This window comes from Schistocerca gregaria, chromosome 2, assembly GCF_023897955.1.
Source record: "Schistocerca gregaria isolate iqSchGreg1 chromosome 2, iqSchGreg1.2, whole genome shotgun sequence".
In the NCBI taxonomy this organism is placed as follows: domain Eukaryota; kingdom Metazoa; phylum Arthropoda; class Insecta; order Orthoptera; family Acrididae; genus Schistocerca; species Schistocerca gregaria.
The window spans coordinates 665,926,386-665,935,442 of NC_064921.1; the positions used below are offsets into that span (position 1 = coordinate 665,926,386).

Here is a 9,057-nt window from a genome sequence, read left to right on the forward strand (position 1 = left end):
GACGAAATACCAATAAATATGAAGTTGACGATGCTGTAAGAGGTTTATAGACAACTTTTGTAGAACACATCTAGCAATAATTGTGTCAGAACACGGAATTTGATTTCACTAATAAAATATTGCACATACCAATTATTTATAAGTAGCAGCAACATTTAAACTCCGTTTGTTCGCTAGGAAGTGGTAACAAACGCTCCACTTTCAATTTTCCTTCATCACCAGCCTCACAGTGATAATCAGAACTTATCATACTAGTACTACCGTGTTGCACTTCAGTCCCTGCTTGCTGCTGTTTCCATTTTGTGTTTAATTTCACGTTCCCACAATACATTTAAATGTTTCTGAGCCGTTTCAGTGCGCATGATCAGTAGCATACGAGAGTATAACTTTCTTAACTGGTGAGAGCTTGTCTGTTTTCGTCATCCTTGGGGCGTCGGCGGGGGAGAGGGGGGCGCAATGCCGACATACAGTGGATAATTCGATCTTGCCGAGTCACATGGAGCTTTGTCACCGGTGATGTGTTAGGCACGGTACATCGTCACCTGACTGTATTGTGATCGACCGAGCACATTTGGTTTGGTGCCTTTCTACTTTTGCTGCATTCTTGCATTCCACGTCTAGTGGTTAAAGTAATGGAGCGCCTTGAAAATCAAGTGAGCCTAAGCGCACTAAGTTTGCCGCAGAACGTTCACAGAAGAATAATGATTCGTTGAGAGCCGTACGCTAAACTTGCTTTGGAGATCGCTGGAAAACAGACACTCAATGTTACCTTTTTAATCATTATCGGTTAATGTTTTACATATGTGTGGATCTCCCTCTTTGTCGACTGCTAACTGTTGAGGAAAGCCTTAAATGTTATAATTTACCAACTCCGCTAGATGATCCTTTATAACATCTCCCCTGTTACTTCCGTAGCCCTACTGATTGTGTTAAATTGGTGTTTGCCTCTCTGTTATATTTGTGAATCATCTGTCAATCAGACTAACGGTTACTGCTACTCAAACTCTCCAGTGGAGTTGTTATATCAATAACCCAACATTGTGGTGAGGTAAAAGTTATCTAATTATTTCGATTCTCCATAGCTTATTAAATAGCATTCTGTTGTTAAATGTTGAGATTCGCCTTTTTTTTTAAAAAAAAAAGGAAATTCTATGTTCTGAAATTTAATTTCTACGTAACATTAAGCTAACATGTGTAGATATTTAGTCATTCAATTAATTATTCGAAGACCATTATTGCTTGTGAAATATTGCTCTCTTACTAAAAGCTGAGATTTATTTTTTGTGAAATTCTATTTGTCAAGTTTTATTTCTGGAGAATGGAAAACAAACAGATTTTTTCTGACAATTGTTCTTTTCCAGGCCTAACACGTTACTATTTAATACTATTTTTCTGCATTCTATCAGTTTCCTTTTCAAATTTTCTAGTTTCCAACAACATCCTAATTTTTCTCAGTTTATCCACTTACTCAGTACTTCATTTTGTTTGATCCAGAGAGTCTCACATAGAACAGCTGTCAATCACAAATACCACTGGAGAAATAATCGCAGAAAAGTTTCTTCTTTTAGCTGTATAGTGATTAAATTTTATACAGAGGATGAACATATAAAAGCACTTCGTTAAAAAAAATTGTTGTTTATACAAATGTGGTTTTTCAGGTGACTTTCTCCATCCACGTGCTGTTAATAAACGATTATTTTTTTTGCATTCGGCTGCAGATTCTTTTCTTTTCGACCAGCACCTGAATTCTGGCAGGTCTTCCATCATCGCATCTTCTATCCTGTTTACTGCGCTGCGGAACTGTTTAATGAGTTTTCAGCAAACAGGTATGATTGAGAGAGTATTTCAGGTGGTAGGTTAGTCATATATATGGAAGTCTTCATTGTCATAACAAAATGTCACCTAACGTTACCGCTGGATATATTTCGTAAACCACATGAAATACTGACGAACCGATTCCACAGACCGAACGTGAGGAGAGGGGCTAGTGTAATTGTCTAATACAAACCATAAAAAATGCACGGAAGTATGTTTCTTAACACAAATCTACATTTTTACGTGAAACCACGTTAGTTTTGTTAGCACATTTGAACATATAAACAAATACGTAATCAGTGCCGTTTGTTGCATTGTAAAATGTTAATTACATCCGAAGATATTGTAACCTACTGTTGCCGCTAGAAACTTTGTCCTCACTTCATTGCAGGGGCCCAAACAGCTGCAACATACATCGCGTTTCTACAGAATTATCTGCCAACGTTGCTCGAAAATGTCCCATTGGAAACGCGTTGACGTATGTGGTATCAGCATGATGGTGCAGCTGCACATTCCGCAATTAAAACTGGGCTGACCCTTGACAGGATGTTTGTCGGGCGTTTCATAGGACGTGGAGGACGCATAAATTGGCCAGCCCGTTCTCCTGATCTTAGACCTCTGAAATTCTTTCTGTGGGGTACGTTAAAGGAGAATGTGTACCGTGATGTGCCTACAACCCCAGAGGAAATGAAACAACGTATTGTGGCAGCCTGCGGTGACATTACACCAGATGTACTGCGGCGTTTACGACATTCATTACGCCAGAGATTGCAATTGTGTGCAGCAAATGATGGCCATCACATTGAACATCTATTGGCCTGACATGTCGAGACACACTTCTATTCCACTCCGTAATTGAAAACGGACTCCACCTGTGTACGTGTACCTCACCCCTCATGGTAATGTACATGGGCGTCAGTGAAAAAGACCAATAAAAAGGTGTTAGCATGCGGACGTGATGTGCTGTTCCAGTCTCTTCTGTACCTAAGGTCCATCACCTTTCCCTTTGGATCCCTGCGTAATTCGGTGCTCTCCGATACACACGATCGAACAGCGGAGGAGTGGTACTCAGGCGTCAACTTTAGGTTACAATATCTCCGGATGTAATTAACATTTTACAAAGCAACAAACGGCACTGATTACGTATTTGTTTATATGTTCAGATGTGCTAACAAAACTAATGGGTTTCCCTTTAAAAAACGTAGGTTTGTGTTAAAGAAAGTACTTCCGTGCATTTTTTTATGGTTCGTAGTAACCAATTACACTAGGTCCTCTCCTCACGTTCGATCGATTTGTCAGTGTTTGATGTGGTTTACGAAATATATTCAGCGACAATGTTAGGTGACTCAACCTATATATATATATATATATATATATATATATATATATATATATTAGCAGGTGATAAAAAAGTCAGTATAAATATGAAAACTGAATAGATCACGCACTAGTATACATAGAGAGGTAAAAATTGACACATGTGCTTGGAATGACATGGGGTTTTAATAGAGCCAAAAAACATAGAAGTTCAATTATGTCCGACAGATGACGCTTCATCTGATCAGAATGGAAATAATTAGCATAACAAAGTAAGACAGAGCAAAGATGATCTTCTTTACAGAAAATGCTCAATATGTCCACCATCATTCCTCAACAATAGCAGTCGCCGAGGAATAATGTTGTGAACAGCACTGTAAATCATGTCCGGAGTTATGTTGAGGCATTGGCGTCGGATGTTGTCTTTCAGCATCCCTAGAGATGGCGGTCGATCACGAAAAACTTGCGACTTCAGGTAACACCAAAGCCAGTAACCACACGGTCTGGGGACCTGGGAGGCCAAGCATGACGAAAGTGGTGGCTGTGGACACGATCATCACCAGACGACGATCGCAAGCTATCTTTAACGCGTCTAGCAATACTTTGTTGCTTTTTCGTTCTAATAGAACCCCTTGTCATTACAAAAAGGTACGGCCAAATTTACAGGAAACATTCCTCACACACAAAGAAAGAAAATATGTTATGTGGACATGTGTCCGGAAACGCTTACTTTTCATGTTAGAGCTCATTTTATTACTTCAAATCACATTAATCATGGGATGGAAACACACAGCAACAGAACGTACCAGCGTGACTTCAAACATTTTGTTACAGGAAATGTTCAAAATGTCCTCCGTTGGCGAGGATACATGCATCCACCATCCGTCGTATGGAATCCCTGATGCGCTGATGCAGCCCTGGAGAATGGCGTATTGTATCGCAGCCTTCCACACGAGCACTAAGAGTCTCTACATTTGGTACCGTGGTTGCGTAGACAAGAGCTTTCAAATGCCACCATAAATGAAAGTCAAGAGGGTCGAGGTCAGGAGAGCGTGGAGGCCATGGAATTGGTCCGCCTCTACCAATCCATCGGTCACCGAATCTGTTGTTAAGAAGCGTACGAACACTTCGACTGAAATGTGCAAGAGCTCCATCGTGGATGAACCACAAGTTGTGTCGTACTTGTAAAGGCACATGTTCTAGCAGCACAGGTAGAGTATCCCGTATTAAATCATGATAACGTGCTCCATTGAGCGTAGGTGGACGAAACTAAAATGAGCTCTAACACGGAAATTAAACGTTTCCTGACACATGTCCACATAACATATTTTCTTTATTTGTGTGTAAGGAATGTTTCCTGGAAGTTTGGCCGTACCCTTTTGTAACATTCTATCTACTAAGTCATCCTTTGCATAAAAATTCAATCACTATAAAGAAAATATAGAATTATTTCTCCACTGGGATTTAGGGATTTATGATTGACAGCTGTTCCATCGATTGAAAGCAGCATCAATTTTGGAAAATTGAAAATAGGACGAAAATATAGTACATAACGCTCCGAGTGTGAATAAAACGTTGACATCGTGATAATAATAACGCCACACGTTATGTTGTACGAATGGAAGTTCAACCAGCGTGGAGGTATGTACAATTTTCGTCTGTTCCACGTAAGTGTTATACGAGCCTCACCTTGAATGTACTGGTTGTGAAGTATCTCCTGGTCTGCCGCTAGTGTTTCGATATAGAAAGGATATTAAACTTTAGGGAAAAACTTAGTGACAGAACAAATATCACAGATCGTTGTTCAGTGTTGCAAGATCTTCTCAGTGATGTTGCTTCTGTGGCAACTTCCTATCGGAATTAGTTTAACGCAGAAATAATGTCAATCCAGATGAGATATTGATAGTGTACTGAAATTTCATACTTCAGTTAATTTTCAGGTAAAAGTAGACATGGTTACTGATTATACATGTTGTTATGTTTGGCAGATTCTGAACCCCAACCCCGTAGTCGTTTGGACGCCGACCGAAGCGCGCCAATTCACAAAAATTTCATGGAGTTATGTGCGATGGAGTATAATGGTAAAATCATGCACTTCTGTGTGAAGTAAATACTAAGCAATACTTCATCAGTAACTATTGCAAGGTCTCATTTGATGTGCGAAAGCAAAGTAAAACAAACCTTTTGCACAAACCAACCTAGATCAACGCTCGTGAGGATGGTATTTTTATCTAACGAATCTTATTACTTGTTGCAACATTTTAAGTTGTAGCCTACATTAAAGTCCTCGTCACATAAAAATTTTACCGTTAAGAGAATTTTTAGCACAAAAATTCAGTTTCTCATGGATGTGGGTCGTTTCTAATGACACCTTACATCTCACAAAACTGTGTGGTAGTAGCTTACTTATTTTAGAAAACAATCACGCTCAGTTGACTCGGAAAAAGGTAATAGAATAGGGCTCCGTAAAATGTATACTGCCGTTAACATCACAGCAAAGAAAAAATATATCGTGTAGTCATTAGTCTACAACGACAAATGATAATTTGACCTTTCCGTTTCTTCAGTTCAGCACCTCAAGCGAGATCCTAGCAGCAGTCTCATCTCAACGGATTCTTGCAAGTAGATTAATACATTTACTTTATCAAAAGATGGAGAGGGGATGACGTGGAGTGTGCCACGTTGTAAACATTCCGAATGTACTTTAGTCTACTTCTTCCCTATGTTTCATGTAATGTAGGTACATTTATGGACATTACTATGAGCCCATGCTATCGGGAGTTAACAACGGATTTCCATAGGCAATTGAAGAACTACATCCATTGATTTCTTGTTTTCTTGTTTCAACTGTTTATGGAGCGTGGAAGAAGACGTTGAAAGATTTGACATTTCTAAAAGCGAAGTAAATATCAGATACCCTTCACAAAAGACCATTAAAATCTTAGAGTGAAAGAAGCCTGTTATGTGTTGTGGAGCGAATTCTTCACGAAAATGAAGTGATGGAAAGTGGTTAAACGGAGTGCAAAAAAAGACACGCTCGTAAACAACAAGTTGCATAAACTGACACGTAAAAAACTACGGTAGTCGTACGACGAATTTCATCGATAATTAAGCAGACTTTTATTTCTCACGATACTTCGCTAAATCTGACGGAAACCCGCTTCCACGTCCGCCCAAAGCACAATACGTGTGAAATCATGATCCCCCGGTGCCTTTCCATTTCGCAGATCCATGTGCGTTTTGCATCTGCAGGGAAGAGATCGGATAACTATGAAAGTAACGTAAGATGGCACAAATCCTCCAAAACAGTCAGGAAGGAGTGCATACAAAGTGACTAGACCTCAGAAACTGATTATGATCAAACACTGACACGCCGATCACATTAAAATATTAGTTCTTTTTTTCCAATCGACTCTAAGGTACACAGAGAAGAGATGGAAATCCATTGGTACGCCAACAAGTGAACTGTGTAAGGCATATGGTTTTTCGCGGAAAAGGTCTATACACTTCGCCAAAAATATTTATGAATGATTTGTGGCTGACGTTCTCCTATTATTGCTTGTACCATAACTACAACTCATTATGCATCAATTATACTCTGCATGCAGGTGAATAACCAATAATGAAAAAGGGTGTTTCAGTGTTTTCATTTATGTTTCAGTTGAGGAAAGACACAAAGAACGTAATAGCTATTGTGATTTTTATGAATATTGATTTAAAAAGACTGAGTCAATATGAAAATAAAAGTTAATCCTTACAATAAAGTTAAATTCCATCCACTGTTAATAATGCTATTTATTAAGATGGAACTGATCCATTTCCGTTTTCGAACGACATGTTCATCGTCAGGCAATTGTTCACGTTTAAAATTATATAGAGTTTATGATGTATTAATAGTGGCAGCTGATTTTCATCATGGTGAAATCTGCTCGCTTTGGTGGTGCCCTATAGCAAGAGAAGGCGCAAGAAAATAAATACCTTACTCTAAGTGGACTCAACAAGGAACTAAAATGAAGAGCCGAAATATTTTTAAATGTATATACCTCCTTACTCGAAAACAGTGAATAGTGCAATATAAAGAAGGATTTTGGATGTAAGGAACAGAAAAGTGATTGAGTTTTCTTGCTAGAGAGTTATTTATTTTGTTTTAATTAATTTTTTGCCGTTTACACTAAATCAATCTGTGGGCACCACTGCCCCACGGAATTTTCGCAGCAATGAAAATCAGCGGACATCGAATGTGTAAGGCAGGCAAAACGTAATTTTACCCGTAAACAATTGTCTAATGGAGAAACTGCCGGTTCGTTGCTATTTTTTCTTAATAAACAGTATTATTAAATGTGTCTGGCTGTGTTGCTGACGAATTGTAGTTGCACTGTATTGTAAGAATTAATCTGTAACAATTTTAAACTTATCGCATTTTTAAAGATATTTTTAATTATACCAAGCACAGAACATATCAGTATTGAATTTTTAGAGCAACACATCAGCACCATTTTTCTATTAATTAATCGCTGGTAGGCCCATGCATCTTTTAATAAAGGTTTTGCGTCCATTGAAATGCGGGAATGTGTAACTGACGCTGTTGAAAACTTAGTTATGTTTTTTCGTTGTATTTCGTTGATAAGGCTATTCGTTCTAAAACTTATTTACAATCAAAGAGGAAAACCCAGCATCACTTTGTTCGGGGTTAGGAATGTATATATGGTCAATGTATGTTCTTCCAGTGCTATTCCCATTCAGTAAGATATATTAAAGTTTTGTGTACTGTAAACACGGCATGCCCTTATTTACGGAGGTGATGAGCTGCGTGCATGGAAAGGTAGCGGGTTGCAGGCGAACGCTGGACAACCACCTGTTAGCTGCGGGCAGACACGCGGCTTGGCTTGCTGGTATGGCGACGTCACGTGGCGCTGGCCCAGACACGTGCGAGCATCCGCAACCCGCCCGTCACTGACTCCGGACCCCGCCGCACGGCGTGGGCGGGGCAGACGTCAGTCGAGCGACGGCTCACTGCGCACGCGCGGCGGCGCCTGCCCTTGACCGGCCTCTGGGCTCCCAATATAGAAAATAAAAGGCCGGCGGGGTTGCGCCTCAGGTGGACAGAAGCTGCCAGAGATTGTAGTACAGCATCACTGCAACGATATTATGTTGAGTGGTCATTGTTGATGTGGGAGCTGTGCTCTCAAGATCGAAGTGCTCTGATACAGTTGTCGTATGCAAGCTATCTCTACATAGCTACTGTATCATCACGAACACATCCCCCTATTACCTTACACTCAGGCCACAAAAGTCATGGGATAGCGATATGCACATATACAGATGGCAGTAGTATAGCGTACACAAGATAAGGACAGTGCACTGGCGGAACCATCATTTATTCACAGGTGACTTAAATGAAAAATGTCCGACGTGGTTATGGCCCCAAGACGGGAACTAACAGACTTTGAAAGCAGGATTGTAGTTGGAGCTAGACGCATGGTACATTCCATTTCGGAGAAGTTAGGTATTTCAGTATTCAGAGATCCACAACGTCATGGGCGCGCAGAGAATACCAAATTTCAGGCATTACCTCCCCAAAGAACAACGCAGTGACCGACAGCAGTGCCGCTTGCGTAGAATTGTCAGCACTAACAGACAAGTAACATTGCTTGAAATAATCGCAGTATCCGTTAGGATAGTGCGGTGAAATTTGGCGTTAATGGGCAATGACAGCAGGCGACCGACTCGACAGTTATAGCGAATGATTTTGCCACTCGACATAGGACATATTCGAGAGGTGAGTTCGTGCGCAAAATGCTGCACCGGGAACATTTCACAATTATGGACGGCTATAGAGGAAGCAAGGCTCAGTATTTCTGAACCGGACTTCCAATTTCTTGTGGATTTCATGCCACATCTAATTGCTGCAATACGCTGGGCAAA

General features: G+C 40.1%; 1 protein-coding gene across 1 annotated transcript in view; it reads right to left on the minus strand.

Moving 5' to 3' along the window:
* LOC126334711 (cubilin-like) overlaps positions 1–8,089 on the minus strand; it is a 450,438-nt gene extending 442,349 nt beyond the window's left edge. Inside the window, exon 1 of the mRNA XM_049997222.1 lies at positions 7,988–8,089. The gene's annotated coding sequence lies outside the window, so the exon portion shown is untranslated. The remainder of the gene's footprint in view (positions 1–7,987) is intronic.
* Positions 8,090–9,057: the final 968 nt, after the last annotated feature.